Genomic DNA, 19,319 nt, shown 5'->3' on the forward strand with positions numbered 1-19,319 from the left:
TTCAAAAAATTCTGAAAAAAATGCAGCACATCGATGGAACATCGATGTCTCTTGTCACAAAATTTCAAATCAAAATTCGAAACATTGCTTGAGATACAAAAATGACAAAATTTTGTACATAACATAAGCTGGGCTTTAGTTTTGGCCCATTATCACATTGATGTCAAATTTTTCATTTTTGTATCTCGAGCAATGTTTCGAATTTTGATTTGAAATTTTGTGACAAGAGACATTGATGTTCTGTCGATGTGCTGCATTTTTTCAGAATTTTTTGAACATGTAAAATAATGTTTTTCGCATCGGAGCACCGGGAGCACCCTAGGCCTGGGAGCACTAGATACTTCCCACCGATACACCAAGCTCACATTGTATTCTTAAAATATTCGAAAAATTCTGAAAAAATTAGCACACTCACACAACATTAATGTAGGTTGTCATAAAATTTCAAGTCAGAATTCAAAACCTAACTCAAAAAACAAAAATAACAAATTCAATGTTGAATAGTACATAACATAACGGGCTTTAGATTTGGTCCATTATTACACTGAAGTCAAATTTGTCATTTTTGTATCTCAAAAAATATTTTAATTTTTTACACAAAAAATTGTGACATCATACATTGATGTTGCGTCAACGTGCTAGATTTTCTTCTTCTTCAGATTTTTAAAAACATTCTATGGCATTCGGTGCACGGGTAGCACTACAAGTGCGGGTGCACCGGATACATTCCCTGTCCTTCCCCTCCCCGGCACGCCACTCGGTGCACTTGTACAGACAGTTGGTCTGGTGCCCCTAGGTGAAGCGGCTAGTACAACATTGCCACATTGGCGAAGATGCTCTTGAGCGTAGAGTTCCATCCAGAGTAAGTCAGAAACACTCTCACCCTCCTAGTACATGAGAGCATCTCCACTCGCGCCCCCAACACCCCCCAGGGTGACTTTTTTCCTGTCGGCACCGGAAGAAAACCCAGTCGCCCCCTAGGACGCCAAGTTCCGCCGGTTCGGCGGGGTGATCCCAGGGCGAACCCAGTGCACTGGGGGCGCTTGGGGGCTCCGGCGGAAGGAAAAGCGACGCATGGGCCACCCCTGTCAGGTGAAAAACGCTTTTTGCATGTCCAGATCCCCCCCCCCGCGCGCGCACTACCCCTTCCGCCGCCATGCCGATCTTGGCGTCGCCTACCTGTCCATCGCCGCTAGAAAGGCCATTTCCCCGCCGGAAAGAGATGGTTCGCGGCGGCAGCTCCACCCAACTCCTTAATATATCAAAATAATCATATGCAACCTTAATATAAAAAGCCAACATGTCATTATCATTGTACTCATATTGGAATCGAGGATGTTTAGTATCCTTCCTAAAGCAACAAGTTGTATGATATTGAGCACACAAAATTCTAGAATAACAATGCAACCACAGGTTGGTTCGGATGCTCTCTTGAATTTGTTATGCATGTGCAATAGGAGTCGGGGTTTTATTTCTGTGCGAGACGAGAAGGGAACGACGCAGCAGGGCACATCCAACGTTGACAACAATCTCAATGGCTTAGACAGGAACTGATCTCGCGTCTGCGCCGGTCGACCAACACAGACCGTGATGACCCACAAGTATAGGGGATCTATCGTAGTCCTTTCGATAAGTAAGAGTGTCGAACCCAACGAGGAGCAGAAGGAAATGATAAGCGGTTTTCAGCAAGGTATTCTCTGCAAGTACCGAAATAAGTGGTAACAGATAGTTTTGTGATAAGATAAATTGTGACGAGCAACAAGTAACAAAAGTAAATAAAGTGCAGCAAGGTGGCCCAATCTTTTTTGTAGCAAAGGACAAGCCGGAACAAACTCTTATAATAAGAAAAGCGCTCCCGAGGACACATGGGAATATCGTCAAGCTAGTTTTCATCACGTTCATATGATTCGCGTTTGATACTTTGATAATTTGATATGTGGGTGGACCGGTGCTTGGGTGCTGTTCTTACTTGAACAAGCGTCCCACTTATGATTAACCTCTATTGCAAGCATCCGCAATTACAACAAAAGTATTAAGGTAAACCTAACCATAGCATGAAACATATGGATCCAAATCAGCCCCTTACGAAGCAACGCATAAACTAGGGTTTAAGCTTCTGTCACTCTAGCAACCCATCATCTACTTATTACTTCATAATGCCTTCCTCTAGGCCCAAATAATGGTGAAGTGTTATGTAGTCGACGTTCACATAACACCACTAGAGGCTAGACAACATACATCTTATCAAAATATCAAACGAATACCAAATTCACATGACTACTAATAGCAAGACTTCTCCCTTGTCCTCAGGAACAAAAGTAATTACTCACAAAGCATATTCATGTTCATAATCAGAGGGGTAATAATATGCATATAGGATCTGAACATATGATCTTTCACCAAATAAACCAACTAGCATCAACTACAAGGAGTAATCAACACTACTAGCAACCTACTAGCACCAATCCCGGACTTTGAGACAAGAATTGGATACAAGAGATGAACTAGGGTTTGGAGATGAGATGGTGCTGGTGAAGATGTTGATGGAGATTGCCCTCTCCCGATGAGAGGACCGTTGGTGATGACGATGGTGATGATTTCCCCCTCCCGGAGGGAAGTATCCCCGGCAGAACAGCTCTGCTGGAGCTCTAGATTGGTTCCGGCAAGGTTCCGCCTCGTGGCGGCGGAGTCTCGTCCCGAAAAGTTCCTTCTTATTTTTTTTCTCATCGAAAGACCTCATATAGGAGAAGATGGACGTCGGAGACCCACCAGGGGGCCCACGAGGTAGGGGGCGCGCCCTAGGGGGCGCACCCCCCACCCTCGTGAGCAGGGTGTGGGCCCCCTGGCCTTCATCTTTGGCGAGGATTTTTCTTTATTTATTTTAAGATCTTCCGTGGAGTTTCAGGACTTTTGGAGTTGCGCAGAATAGGTCTCTAATATTTGCTCCTTTTCCAGCCCAAAATTCCAGCTGCCGGCATTCTCCCTCCTTATGTAAACCTTGTAAAATAAGAGAGAATAGCCATAAGTATTGTGACATAAAGTGAAATAATAGTCCATAATGCAATAAATATCGATATAAAAGCAGGATGCAAAATGGACGTATCAACTCCCCCAAGCTTAGACCTCGTTTGTCCTCAAGCGAAAAGCTGATAACAATAAATATGTCCTCATGTTTAGAGGTAGAGGCGTCGATAAAAATAAAATACGGACATGAAGGCATCATGATTATTCTTATAATAGCAACATATATAGATTTTGTCATATGATTACTTATGTTCAAGTGATGATCTATTCACAATGCAAGAGTATAAATCATAAACCTTATTGGGCTCCAACAAACTATAATCTCAGTCATTGGAGCAATTGCAACTTATCATAACATCGGAAAGAGTCTATGTCAGAGCTAAAAAGCAAGTCCACATACTCAACTATCATTTAGTCCTCCATAATTGCTAACACTCACGCAATACTTGTGGTTACGGAGTTTTAATCGGACACAGAGAAAGATAGGGGCTTACGGTTTTGCCCCACAACCTTTTTCTCAAGGGTAATGTCAACAATAATGGTTCATGCTCCCCTACATCCAATTAGATATATATATCATGTTCTTTCCAACATGCCGAGCTTGCCAAAGGATAAAATAAAAAAGAAAAAATGAAGATCACCATGACTCTTGCATAAGGTAGAAGATAATAGTAAAGGATAGGCCCTTCGCAGAGGGAAGCAGAGGTTGCCATGCGCTTTTATGGTTGGATGCATAAAATCTCAATGCGAAAGAACGTCACTTTATATTGCGCCTTGTGATATGAACCTTTATTATGTAGTCTGTCGCTTTTATTACTTCCACATCACAAGATCGTATAAAGCTTATTTCTCCCACACCAATCAATCATACATATTTAGAACAATTTTTATTGCTTTGCACCGATGACAACTTACTTGAAGGATCTTACTCAATCCATAGGTAGATATGGTGGACTCTCATGGCAAAACTGGTTTAAGGGTATTTGGAAGCACAAGTAGTATTTCTACTTGGTGCTGAGAATTTGGCTAGCATGAGGGGGAAAGGCAAGCTCAACAAGTTAGAGGATCCATGACAACATACTTTATCTCAGATATAAGAAAGACATAACTCATTACGTTGTCTTCCTTGTCCAACATCAACCCTTTAGCATGTCATATTTTAATTAGTGCTCCCAATCATAAAAGATGTCAATGATAATATATCTATATGTGAAAACCTCTCTTTCCTTATTACTTCCTATTAATTGCAACAATGACCAAAGCTATGTCTGCCAACTCCCAACAACTTTTAATCATCATACCCTTTCTATGTGAAGTCATTACTCTCAATAAGATCAATATGAACTTTTTGTTTCTTTTTATTCTTTTCTTCTTTCTTTTTATTCACCCAAGATCATGGCAAAATAATCAAGCCCTTGACTCAACACTAATCTTTATTATATATAGCTCACGGACTCGATTACAAAGAGAGATCATAAAGCAAACTCAAAACTAGATCATGCCATAAACTTTATTCTACTAGATCAAGATACTACTAATAGGATCGAACTAAGAAAAACGATAAAGATAGGAGTTGTGACGATACCGGGGCACCTCCCCCAAGCTTGGCAGTTGCCAAGGGGAGTGCCCATACCCATGTGATTATATCTCCTTTGTCGGTGAAGAAGGTGGAGGTGACGGATAATCGCACATCGAGCGTAAGAGGTCCTCCAGCTTGCGAATAATGCCCTTGAGTGCGACAATATGCTCCTTCAACAAAATATTTTCTTGTGTGAGATACTTGTTTTGTATATGAGCTAACTCAATCATATTGAAAGCTTCGACCTCAGTTGGGGTAAGAAGGTTATGATCAAGTTGAAGGATGTCTTTTGCTGCCGGAGCTTGATCCTCCGTGGCCTTCTTGATCCTTTCATCCTTGTTGACCCTCGTGGGTTCTTCCCTCTTCAGATCTATCTTCATTAGCCAAGCATCGTTGTCACCATTGTTGGAGGAGGGAGACGACATGATGCCTAGCCTGGAAAACCCTGACAAAAAAAAGCTCGAAACAAGAACAGAGGAGATTTGCATGATACGAGAGTCAAAACCTTCGGGAGGTTATATAATGAATTTTTACCGAGCAAAATACGTATCGTGCAAGAAAATGGAGTCCGGAAGGCACACAAGGTGCTCACGAGGTAGGGGGCGCGCCCACCACCCTCGTGGGGCCCTCGTGTCCTTCCCGGGATGCTACTTATTTTTCTATTTTTCTAAATATTCCAAAACGGAGAAATATTGCCTTAAAAATTGTTTTGGAGTCGGTTTACTTACCGTACCACATACCTATTCCTTTTCGGAGTCTGAAACATTCCGGAAAGTGTCCCTTATGTATTCCTCCGGGGTTACGGTTTCAATAATATTGGTTTCAACATTTATGGGATTACTTGAGATATAATGTTTGATTCTTTGACCGTTTACCACCTTCAGATTTGTTCCTTCAAAGTTGTTGATCTTTATGGCACCGGAACGATAGACCTCTTCGATAACATAGGGGCCTTCCCATTTAGAGAGAAGTTTTCCTGCAAAAAATCTTAAACGAGAGTTGTATAGCAATACATAATCACCTACATTAAACTCACACTTTTGTATCCTTTTGTCATGCCATCTTTTAACTTTTTCTTTAAACAACTTGGCATTCTCATATGCTTGGGTTCTCCATGTTGGGGATCGTAGCAGAATTTTAAAAAAATTCTACGCATCATCAAGATCAATCTATGGAGTCATCTAGCAACGAGGGAGAGGGGAGTGCATCTACATACCCTTGTAGATCGCTAAGCGGAAGCGTTCAAGTGAATGGGGTTGATGAAGTCGTACTCGTTGTGATCCAAATCACCAATGATCCTAGTGCCGAACGGACGACACCTCCGCGTTCAACACACGTACAGCCCGGTGACGTCTCCTACACCTTGATCCAGCAAGGGGAGAAGGAGAGGTTGGGGAAGACTCCATCCAGCAGCAGCACGACGGCGTGGTGGTGGTGGAGGAGCGCGGGACTCCAGCAGGGCTTCGCCAAGCACTACGAGAGACGAGGAGGAAGAGGGGTAGGGTTGCGCCAATAGGGGAAGGACTTCATGTGTTGGGATGCCCCTTTGCCTCCACTATATATAGGGGGAGAGGGAGGGTTGCGCCCCCACCTAGGGTTTCCACCCTAGGGGTGGCGGCAGCCCCAATCCCCATCTGAGTGGCGGCCAAGTGGGGGGGAGGGAGGCGTGCCAGGCATGGGCCTTAGGGCCCATCTGCCCTTAGGGTTTGCCCCCCTCTTCTCCCTAGGCGCATGGGCCTTGGTGGGGAGGCGCCCCAGCCCACCTAGGGGCTGGTCCCTTCTCACACTTGGCCCATGTATGCCTCTGGGGCCCGTGGCCCCTCCCGGTGGACCCCCGGACCTCTCCGGTGGTCCCGGTACACTACCGGTGATGCCCGGAACACTTCCGGTGGCCAAAACCATACTTCCTATATAACAATCTTTACCTCCGGACCATTACGGAACTCCTCGTGACATCAGGGATCTCATCCGGGACTCCGAACAACACTCGGTAACCGTGTACATACTTTCCTTATAACCCTAGCGTCATCGAACCTTAAGTGTGTAGACCCTACGGGCTCGGGAGTCATGCAGACATGGCCGAGACAACTCTCCAGTCAATAACCAACAGCGGGATCTGGATACCCATGTTGGCTCCCACATGCTCCACGATGATCTCATCGGATGAACCACGATGTCAAGGATTCAATCAATCCCGTATACAATTCCCTTTGTCTAGCGGTACGATACTTGCCCGAGATTCGATCGTCGGTATCCCGATACCTTGTTCAATCTCGTTACCGGCAAGTCTCTTTACTCATTCCATAACACATCATCCCGTGATCAACTCCTTGATCACATTGTGCACATTATGATGATGTCCTACCGAGTGGGCCCAGAGATACCTCTCCGTTTACACAGAGTGACAAATCCCAGTCTCGATTCGTGCCAACCCAACAGACACTTTCGGAGATACCTGTAGTGTACCTTTATAGCCACCCAGTTACGTTGTGACGTTTGGCACACCCAAAGCACTCCTACGGTATCCGGGAGTTGCACAATCTCATGGTCTAAGGAAATGATACTTGACATTAGAAAAGCTTTAGCATACGAACTACACGATCTTTGTGCTAGGCTTAGGATTGGGTCTTGTCCATCACATCATTCTCCTAATGATGTGATCCCGTTATCAACGACATCCAATGTCCATGGTCAGGAAACCGTAACCATCTATTGATCAACGAGCTAGTCAACTAGAGGCTTACTAGGGACATGTTGTTGTCTATGTATCCACACATGTATCTGAGTTTCCTATCAATACAATTCTAGCATGGATAATAAACGATTATCATGAACAAGGAAATATAATAATAACCAATTTATTATTGCCTCTAGGGCATATTTCCAACAGTCTCCCACTTGCACTAGAGTCAATAATCTAGTTCACATCGCCATGTGATTAACACTCACAGGTCACATCGCCATGTGACCAACATCCAAGAGTCTACTAGACTCAATGATCTAGTTCACATCACTATGTGATAAACACTCAAAGAGTTCTGGGTTTGATCATGTTATGCTTGTGAGAGAGGTTGTAGTCAACGGGTCTTGCCATATTCAGATCCCTATGTATTTCGCAAAACTTTATGTCATATCGTAGATGCTGCTACCACGTTCCACTTGGAGCTATTCCAAATTATTGCTCCATTATACGTATCCGGTATCTCTACTCAGAGCTATCCGGATAGGTGTTAAGCTTGCATCGACGTAACTCTTTACGTCGAACTCTTTATCACCTCCATAACCGAGAAACATTTCCTTATTCCTCTAAGGACAATTTTGACCGCTATCTGGTGATCCAGTCCTAGATCACCTTTGTACCCTCTTGCCAGACATGTGGCAAGGCACACATCAGGTGCGGTACTCAGCATGGCATACCGTATAGAGCCTATGACAAGAGCATAGGGGACGACCTTCGTCCTTCCTCTTTCTTCTGCCGTGGTCAAGCTTTGAGTCTTACTCAACTTCACACCTTACAACTCAGGTAAGAACCCCTTCTTTGACTGATCTATTTTGAACTCCTTCAAAAACATGTCAAGGTGTGCGTTCTTTGAAAGTATCATCAGGCGTCTTGATCTATTTCTATAGATCCTGATGCCCAATATGTAAGCAGCTTTATCCAGGTCTTCCTTTGAAAAACACTCTTCAAACAAACGTTTATGCTTTCCAGAAATTCTAATTTTCGGATCAACAATATGTCATCCACATATACTTATCAGAAATGTTGTAGTGCTCCCACTCACTTTCTTGTAAATACAAGTTTCTAGCAAACATTGTATAAACCTAAAAGCTTTGATCACTCCATCAAAGCATATATTCTGACTCCGAGATGCTTGCTCTAGTCCATAGAAGGATCATTGGAGCCAGCATACCTTTTAGCATCCTTAGGATCGACAAAACTTTGATTGTATCACATACAACTCTTTCTTACGAAAACTGGTAAGAAAACTCGTTTTGACATCCATCTGTCAGATTTCATAATCGAAAAATACAGCTAATGCTAACATGATTCCGACGGACTTAAGAATCGCTACACGTGAGAAACTCTCATCGTAGTCAACTCCTTGAACTTGTGAAAAGATTCTTTCCCACAAGTCGAGCTTCATAGATGGTAACATTACCGCCTACGTCCGTCTTCTTCTTAAAGATCCATTTATCTCAATGGCTCGCCGATCATCGGGCAAGTCCACCAAAGTCCATACTTTGTTCTGATACATGGATCCTATCTCGGATTTCATGGCTTCTAACCATTTGCAGGAATACGGGCCCACCATCTCTTCTCCATAGCTCATAGGTTCATTGTTGTCTGACAACATGATATCTAAGACAGGATCACCGTACCACTCAGGAGTAGTACATATCCTTGTCGACCTACGAGGTTCGATAGCAACTTGATCCGAAGCTTCATGATCACTATCATTAACTTCCTCTTCAACCGACATAGGCGCCACAGAAACATCTTTCTGTGTTGCACCACTTTCTGGTTGAAGTAGAGGTTCAACAACCTCATCAAGTTCTATCTTCCTCCCACTCAATTCTTTCGAGAGAAACTCCTTCTCGAGAAAGGACCCGTTCTTAGCGACAAACAATTTGCCCTCGGATCTGAGATAGAAGGTGTACCCAACTATCACCTTTGGGTATCCTATGAAGATGTGTTTGTCTGCTTTGGGTTCGAGCTTCTCCGGCTGAAGCCTTAAGCATTGCAGCCCCAAACATTAAGAAACGACAACTTTGGTTTCTTGCCAAACCAATGTTTGACGTCGTCTCAACGGACTTAGATGGTGTCCTATATAAAGTGAACGCAGCTGTCTCTAATGCATATCCTCAAAATGAAAACGGTAGATCGGTAAGAGACATCATAGATCGCACCATATCTCATAGGGTTCGATTACGACGTCCGGACACACCATTACCCTGTGGTGTTCCAGGTGGCTTCAACTGTGAAACAATTCCACAATGTCTTAAGTGTTTGCCAAACTCATAACTCAGAAATTCTCATTGATCAGATCATAGGAATTTGATCTTCTTGTTATGATGATTCTTAACTTCACTCTGAAATCGCTTGAACTTTTCAAATGTTTCAGACTTGTGCTTCATTAAGTAAATATACCTATATCTACTCAAATCGTCAGTGAAGATGAGAAAATAGCGATATCCACTGCACGCTTCAATTCTCATTGGATCACACGCATCAGCATGTATGATTTCCAACAAGTCACTTGCCCGTTTCATTGTACCTGAAAACGGGGTCTTAGTCATCCTGCCCATGAGGCATGGCTCGCATGTGTCAAGCGATTCAAAATCAAGTGACTCCAAACATCCATCAATATGGAGTTTCTTCATGCATCTTACGCCAATATGACCTAAGCGGCAGTGCCACAAGAAAGTGGTACTATCATTATTAACTCTACATCTTTTGGCGTGAACATGTGTATTACCACGACCGAGATTAATGAACCATTCACATAGGGTGCATGACCATGAAAGGTATTATTCATGTAAACAGAATAACCATTATTCTCTAATTTAAATGAATAACCGTATTGCAATGAACATGATCTAATCATATTCATGCTCAACGTAGACACCTGATACCATTTATCTAGGTTCAATACTAATCCCGAAGGCAGATGGAGCGTGCGATGGTGATCTTATCAACTTTGGAAATACTTCCAACACACATCGTCACCTCGCCCTTAGCCAGTCTCCGTTTAGTCCGTAGCTTTTGCTTCAAGTCACCAATAATAGCAACTGAACCGGTATCCAATACCCAGGTGCTACCAGGAGTACTAGTGAGGTACACATTAATAACACGTATATACTTTGTTGAAGTTGCCAGCCTTCTTATCTACCATGCATTTGGGGTAATTCCGCTACCAGTGACCGTTCCCCTTACAATAGAAGCACTTAGTCTCGGGTTTGGGTTCAACCTTGGGTTCCTTCACTGGAGCGGTAACTGGTTTGCCATCCATGAAGTTTCCCTTTTAGCCCTTGCCCTTCTTGAAACTAGTGGTCTTGTTAAACCATCAACACTTGATGCTCCTTCTTGATTTCTACCTTTTGCGGTCTTAAGCACCGCGAACAGCTCCGAGATCAACTCCATCCCTTGCATGTCATAGTTCATCACGAAGATCTAGTAGCTTAGTGATAGTGGCTAGAGAACTCTATCAATCACTATATTATCTGGAAGTTTAACTCCCACTTGATTTAAGTGATTGCAGCACCCAGACATTCTGAGCACATGCTCACTAGCTGAGCTATTCTCCTCCATCTTGTTGGCAAAAGAACTTGTCAGAGGTCTCACACCTCTCAACACGGGCATGAGCCTGAAATCCCAATTTTAGCTATTGGAACATCTCATATGTTCTATGGCGTTCAAAACGTCATTGGAATCCTGATTCTAAGCCGTAAAGTATGGTGCACTAAACTATCAAGTAGTCATCAGGATGTGTCTATCAGGTGTTCACAACATCCACAGATGACGTTGTAGGGGTTTGCACATCGAGCGGTGTATCAAAGACGTAAGCCTTCTGTGTAGCAGTGAGGACACTCCTCGAACTACGGACCTAGTCCGCATCATTGCTTACAATATCTTTCAACTTAATCTTTCTCTAGGAACGTATTGAAACAGGGAGCTACAACGTGAGCTATTTATCTACAACATATTTGCAAAGACAATTTAGACTATGTTCATGATAATTGAGTTCATCTAATCAAATTATTTAATGAACTCCCACTCAGATAGACATCCCTCTAGTCATCTAAGTGAAACATGATCCGAATCGACTAGGCCGTGTCCGATCATCACGTGGGACGGACTAGTCATCAATGGTGAACATCTCATGTTGATCATATCTTCTATACGACTCATGTTCGACCTTTCGGTCTTCTGTGTTCCGAGGCCATGTCTGTACATGCTAGGCTCGTCAAGTCAACCTAAGTGTATTGCATGTGTAAATCTGGCTTACACCCGTTGTATTCGAACATTAGAATCTATCACACCCGATCATCATGTGGTGCTTCGAAACAACGAACCTTCGCAACGGTGCACAGTTAGGGGGAACACTTTTCTTGAAATTTTAGTGAGGGATCATCTTATTTAAGCTACCGTCGTTCTAAGCAAATAAGATGTAAAACATGATAAACATCACATGCAATCAAATAGTGACATGATATGGCCAATATCATTTTGCTCCTTTTGATCTCCATCTTCGGGGATCCATGATCATCGTTGTCACTGGCATGACACCATGATCTCCATCATTGTGTCTTCTTGAAGTTGTATCGTCATCTATTACTTCTACTACTATGGCTAACGCTTTAGCAATAAAGTAAAGTAATTACATGACGTTTATTTTGACATGCAGGTCATAAATAAATTAAGACAACTCCTATGGCTCCTGCCAGTTGTCATACTCATCGACATGCAAGTCGTGATTCCTATTACAAGAACATGATCAATCTCATACATCACATATATCATTCATCACATCCTTTTGGCCATATCACATCACACGACATATGCTGCAAAAACAAGTTAGACGTCCTCTAGTTGTTGTTGCAAGTTTTTACGTGGCTACTATAGGTTTCTAGCAAGAACGTTTCTTACCTATGCCAAAACCACAACGTGATATGCCAATTTCTATTTACCCTTCATAAGGACCCTTTTCATCGAATCCGATCCGACTAAAGTGGGAGAGACAGACACTCGCTAGCCACCTTATGCAACTAGTGCATGTTAGTCGGTGGAACCATTCTCACGTAAGAGTACGTGTAAGGTCGGTCTGGGCCGCTTCATCCCACGATGCCGCCGAATCAATATAAGACTAGTAACGGGAAGTAAATTGACAATATCGACGCCCACAACTGCTTTGTGTTCTACTCGTGCATAGAAACTACGCATAGCCCTAGCTCATGATGCCACTATTGGGGATCGTAGCAGAATTTAAAAAAAATATCTACGCATCACCAAGATAAATCTATGGAGTCATCTAGCAATGAGGGACAGGGGAGTGCATCTACATACCCTTGTAGATTGCTAAGCGGAAGCGTTCAAGTGAACGGGGTTGATGAAGTCGTACTCGTCGTGATCCAAATCACCGATGATCCTAGTGCCGAACGGGCGGCACCTCCGCGTTCAACACACGTACAGCCCGGTGACGTCTCCTATGCCTTGATCCAGCAAGGGGAGAAGGAGAGGTTGGGGAAGACTCCATCCAGCAGCAGCACGACGGCGTGGTGGTGGTGGAGGAGCGCGGGACTCCAGCAGGGCTTCGCCAAGCACTACGAGAGACGAGGAGGAAGAGGGGTAGGGCCGCGCCAACAGGGGAAGGACTTCATGTGTTGGGATGCCCCTTTGCCTCCACTATATATAGGGGGAGAGGGAGGGTTGCGCCCCCACCTAGGGTTTCCACCCTAGGGGTGGCGGCAGCCCCAATCCCCATCTGGGTGGCGGCCAAGTGGGGGGGAGAGGGAGGTGCACCAGGCATGGGCCTTAGGGCCCATCTGCCCTTAGGGTTTGCCCCCCTCTTCTCCCTAGGCGCATGGGCCTTGGTGGGGAGGCGCCCCAGCCCACCTAGGGGCTGGTCCCTTCTCACACTTGGCCCATGTATGCCTCCGAGGCCCGTGGCCCCTCCCGGTGGACCCCCGGACCTCTCCGGTGGTCCCGGTACACTACCGGTGATGCCCGGAACACTTCCGGTGGCCAAAACCATACTTCATATATATCAATCTTTACCTCGGGACCATTACGGAACTCCTCGTGACGTTCGGGATCTCATACGGGACTCCGAACAGCACTCGGTAACCGCGTACATACTTTACTTATAACCCTACCGTCATCGAACCTTAAGTGTGTAGACCCTACGGGCTTGGGAGTCATGCAGACATGGCCGAGACAACTCTCCGGTCAATAACCAACAGCGGGATCTGGATACCCATGTTGGCTCCCACATGCTCCATGATGATCTCATCGGATGAACCACGATGTCAAGGATTCAATCAATCTCGTATACAATTCCCTTTGTCTAGCAATACGATACTTGCCCGAGATTCGATCGTCGGTATCCTGATACCTTGTTCAATCTCGTTACTGGCAAGTCTCTTTACTCGTTCCGTAACACATCATCCCGTGATCAACTCCTTGATCACATTGTGCACATTATGATGATGTCCTACCGAGTGGGCCCAGAGATACCTCTCCGTTTACACGGAGTGACAAATCCCAGTCTCGATTCGTGCCAACCCAACAAACACTTTCGGAGATACCTGTAGTGTACCTTTATAGCCACCCAGTTACGTTGTGACGTTTGGCACACCCAAAGCACTCCTACGATATCCCGGAGTTGCACAATCTCATGGTCTAAGGAAATGATACTTGACATTAGAAAAGCTTTAGCATACGAACTACACGATCTTTGTGCTAGGCTTAGGATTGGGTCTTGTCCATCACATCATTCTCCTAATGATGTGATCCCGTTATCAATGACATCCAATGTCCATGGTCAGGAAACCATAACCATCTATTGATCAACGAGCTAGTCAACTAGAGGCTTACTAGGGACATGTTGTTGCCTATGTATCCACACATGTATCTGAGTTTCCTATCAATACAATTCTAGCATGGATAATAAACGATTATCATGAACAAGGAAATATAATAATAACCAATTTATTATTGCCTCTAGGGCATATTTCCAACACTCCATTCATCAAGTGAGCTAATATCAAATAACCTCTTCTCACCGGCAAGTTTAAAATCATAGTTGAGCTCTTTAATAGCCCAATACGCCTTATGTTCTAGTTCGAGAGGTAAGTGACATGCTTTTCCATAAACCATTTTATAGGGAGACATGCCCATAGGATTTTTATATGCAGTTCTATAAGCCCATAATGCATCATCAAGTTTCTTGGACCAATTCTTTCTAGACCTATTAACAGTCTTTTGCAAAATTAATTTGAGCTCTCTATTGCTCAACTCTACTTAACCACTAGACTGTGGGTGATAAGGAGATGCAATTCTATGATTAACATCATACTTAGCAAGCATTTTACGGAAAGCACCATTAATACGTCTCCAGCGTATCTATAATTTTTGATTGCTCCATGCTATATTATCTACTGTTTTGGACTATATTGGGCTTTATTTTCCACTTTTATATTATTTTTGGGACTAACCTATTAACCAGAGGCCTAGCCCAGAATTGCTATTTTTTGCCTATTTCAGTGTTTCGGAGAAACAAAATATCAAACGGAGTCCAATCGGAATAAAATCTTCGGGAACGTGATTTTCTCACCGAACGTGATCCAGGAGACTTGGACCCTACTCCAGGGGGTCAAAGAGGAGGTCACGAGGGTGGGTGGCGCCCCCCCTAGGGCGCGCCCCCTGCCTCGTGGGCCCCTCGGTGCTCTACCGACGTACTCCTTCCTCCTATATATACCTACGTACCCCCAAACGATCAGAACAGGAGCCAAAAACCTAATTCCACCGCCGCAACTTTCTGTATCCACGAGATCCCATCTTGGGGCCTGTTCCGGAGCTCCACCGAAAGAGGGCCGTCATCACGGAGGGCTTCTACATCATCATAGCCCCTCCGATGAAGTGTGAGTATTTTACCTTAGACCTTCGGGTCCATAGTTAGTAGCTAGATGGCTTCTTCTCTCTTTTTGGATCTCAATACAAAGTTCTCCCCCTCTCTTGTGGAGATCTATTCAATGTAATCTTCTTTTTGCGGTGTGTTTGTTGAGACCGATGAATTGTGGGTTTATGATCAAGTCTATCTATGAATAATATTTGAATCTTCTCTGAATTCTTTTATGTATGATTGGTTATCTTTGTAAGTCTCTTCAAATTATCCGTTTGGTTTGGCCAACTAGATTGGTAGTTCTTGCCATGGGAGAAGTGCTTAGCTTTGGGTTCGATCTTGCGGTGTCCTTTCCCAGTGACAAAAGGGGTAGCAAGGCACGTATTGCATCGTTGCCATCGAGGATAACAAGATGGGGTTTATTTCATATTGCATGAATTTATCTCTCTACATCATGTCATCTTGCTTAATGTGTTACTCTGTTTTTAACTTAATACTCTAGATGCATGCTGGATAGCGGTCGATGAGTGGAGTAATAGTAGTAGATGCAGAATCGTTTCGGTCTACTTGTCACGAATGTGATGCCTATATACACGATCATGCCTAGATATTCTCATAACTATGCTCAGTTCTGTCAATTGCTCAACAGTAATTTGTTCACCCACCATAGAATACTTATGCTCTTGAGAGAAGCCACTAGTGAAACCTATGCCCCCCGGGTCTATTCTCATCATATCAATCTCCATCACTTTAATCTTGCTTTGTTTTTTTACTTTGCTTTTACTTTTTACTTTGCATCTTTATACCAAAAATACCAAAAATATTATATCTATCAGATCTCACTCTCGTAAGTGATCGTGAAGGGATTGACAACCCCTAATCGCATTGGTTGCGAGTAGCTATCGTTTTGTGCGGGTAGGAGGGACTTGAGCGTGACCTCCTACTGGATTGATACATTGGTTCTCAAAAACTGAGGGAAATATTTACGCTACTCTGTTGCATCATCCCTTCCTCTTCGGGGAAAACCAACGCAAGCTCAAGACATAGCAAGAAGGATTTCTGGCGCCGTTGCCGGGGAGTCTACGCAAAAAGTCAACATACCAAGTACCCATCACAATCCCTATCTCTCACATTACATTATTTGCCATTTGCCTCTCGTTTTCCTCTCCCCCCACTTCACCCTTGCTGTTTTATTCGCCCTCTCTCTCTCTATCCTCCCTCTCTATTTGCCTCTTTTACCCATTTGCTCTTGTTTGCTCATGTGTTAGATTGCTTGTTTGTCGCGATGACTCAAGATAATACCAAATTGTGTGACTTCACCAATACCAATAATAATGATTTCCTTAGCACTCCGATTGCTCCTCTTGCTAATACTGAATCTTGTGAAATCAATGCTGCTTTGTTGAATCTTGTTATGAAAGATCAATTCGCCGGCCTTCCTAGTGAAGATGCCATTACTCATCTGAATAGCTTCGTTGATCTATGTGATATGCAAAAGAAAAAAGATGTTGATAATGATGTCGTTAAATTGAAGCTATTTCCTTTTTCGCTTAGAGATCGTGCTAAAGCTTGGTTTTCGTCTTTGCCTAAAAATAGTATTGATTCATGGAACAAGTGCAAAGATGCTTTTATCTCTAAGTATTTTCCTCGCGCTAAGATCATCTCTCTTAGAAACGATATTATGAACTTTAAACAACTTGATCATGAACATGTTGCACAAGCTTGGGATAGAATGAAATTAATGATACGTAATTGCCCTACTCATGGTTTGAATATGTGGATGATTATACAAAAAATTTATGCCGGATTGAATTTTGCTTCTAGAAATCTTTTAGATTCGGTCGCGGGAGGCACTTTTATGGAAATCACATTAGGATATGCTACTAAACTCCTAGATAATATTATGGTTAATTATTCTCAATGGCATACTGAAAGAACTTCTAATAAAAAAGTGCACGCGATAGAAGAAATCAATGTGTTGAGTAGAAAGATGGATGAACTTATGAAATTATTTGCTACTAAGAGTGTTTCTTCTGATCCTAATGATATTCCTTTGTCCACTTTGATTGAGAATAACAATGAATCTATGGATGTGAATTTTGTTGGTAGGAATAATTTTGGTAACAACGCTTATAGAGGGAATTTTAATCCTAGGCCATATCCTAGTAATCCTTCTAATAATTATGGGAATTCCTACAACAACTCTTATGGAAATTATAATAAGATGCCCTCTGAATTTGAGAATAGTGTTAAAGAGTTTATGAATTCACAAAAGAATTTTAATGCTTTGCTTGAAGAGAAATTGCTTAAAGTTGATGATCTGGCTAGGAACGTTGATAGAATTTCTCTTGAGATTGATTCTTTAAAGCTTAGATCTATTCCTCCTAAGCATGATATCAATGAGTCTCTCAAAGCCATGAGAATTTCCATTGATGAGTGCAAGGAAAGAACCGCTAGGATGCATGCTTCCAAAGATGCCTTTATTAAAGCGTGTTCTTCCAATTCCTATGAAAATCAAGATGAAGATCTAAAAGTTATTGATGTGTCCCCTATTAAATCTTTGTTTTGCAATATTAATCTTGATGAAACTGAATATGATCTTCCTTTACCTAGAAGGCGTTCTAAATATTCGGAGTATTTAGATCTTAATGATGAAATTGATGAAAGTGGGATTGAAAGAAATAAAAATCTAGATGTTGCTAAACCCACTATATTGGATTTCAAGGAATTTAATTATGAAAGTTGCTCTTTAATTGATTGTATTTCCTTGTTGCAATCCGTACTAAATTCTCCACATGCTTATAGTCAAAATATAGCCTTCACCGAACATATTGTTGATGCCTTGATGCAATCTTATGAAGAAAAACTTGAGTTGAAAGTTTCTATCCTTAGAAAACTCTATGATGAGTGGGAACCAACTATTAAAATTAAAATTAAAGATCATGAGTTTTATGCTTTGTGTGATTTGGGTGCTAGTATCTCTACTATTCCCAAGACTTCGTGTGATTTGCTAGATTTCCGTAATTTTGATGATTGCTCTCTAAACTTGCATATTGCGGATTCCCCTATTAAGAAACCTATGGGAATAATTAATAATGTTCTTATTGTTGCAAATAGGAATTATGTGCCCGTAGATTTCATTGTTCTTGATATAGATTGCAATCCTTCTGACCCTATTATTCTTGGTAGACCTTTCCTTAGAACGGTTGGTGCGATTATTGATATGAAGGAAGGGAATATTAGATTTCAATTTCCATTAAAAAGGGCATGGAACACTTTCCAAGAAAGAAAATAAAATTACCATATGAAACTATCATGAGAGCCACTTATGGATTGCCTACCAAAGATGTCAATACCTAGATCTATCCTCGCTTTTATGCCTAGCTAGGGGCGTTAAACGATAGCGCTTGTTGGGAGGCAACCCAATTTTATTTTTATTCCTTGCTTTTTGTGAAGGAAATATGCCCTAGAGGCAATAATAAAGTTATTATTTTATTTCCTTATATCATGATAAATGTTTATTATTCATGCTAGAATTGTATTAACCGGAAACATAATACTTGTGTGAATACATAGACAAACTAAACGTCACTAGTATGCCTCTACTTGACTAGCTCGTTAATCGAAGATGGTTATGTTTCCTAACCATAGACATGTGTTGTCATTTGATTAACGGGATCACATCATTAGGAGAATGATGTGATTGACATGACCCATTCCATTAGCTTAGCACCCGATCGTTTAGTATGTTGCTATTGCTTTCTTCATGACTTATACATGCTCCTATGACTATGAGATTATGCAACTCCCGTTTGCCGGAGGAACACTTTGTGTGCTACCAAACATCACAACGTAATTGGGTGATTATAAAGGAGCTCTACAGGTGTCTCCAAAGGTACATGTTGGGTTGGCGTATTTCGAGATTAGGATTTGTCACTCCGGTTGTCGGAGAGGTATCTCTGGGCCCTCTCGGTAATGCACATCACATAAGCCTTGCAAGCATTGCAACTAATGAGTTAGTTGCGAGATGATGTATTACGAAACGAGTAAAGAGACTTGCCGGTAACGAGATTGAACTAGGTATTGAGATACCG

Source organism: Triticum aestivum, chromosome 1A (assembly GCF_018294505.1).
Source record: "Triticum aestivum cultivar Chinese Spring chromosome 1A, IWGSC CS RefSeq v2.1, whole genome shotgun sequence".
NCBI classification, from domain to species: Eukaryota; Viridiplantae; Streptophyta; class Magnoliopsida; order Poales; family Poaceae; genus Triticum; species Triticum aestivum.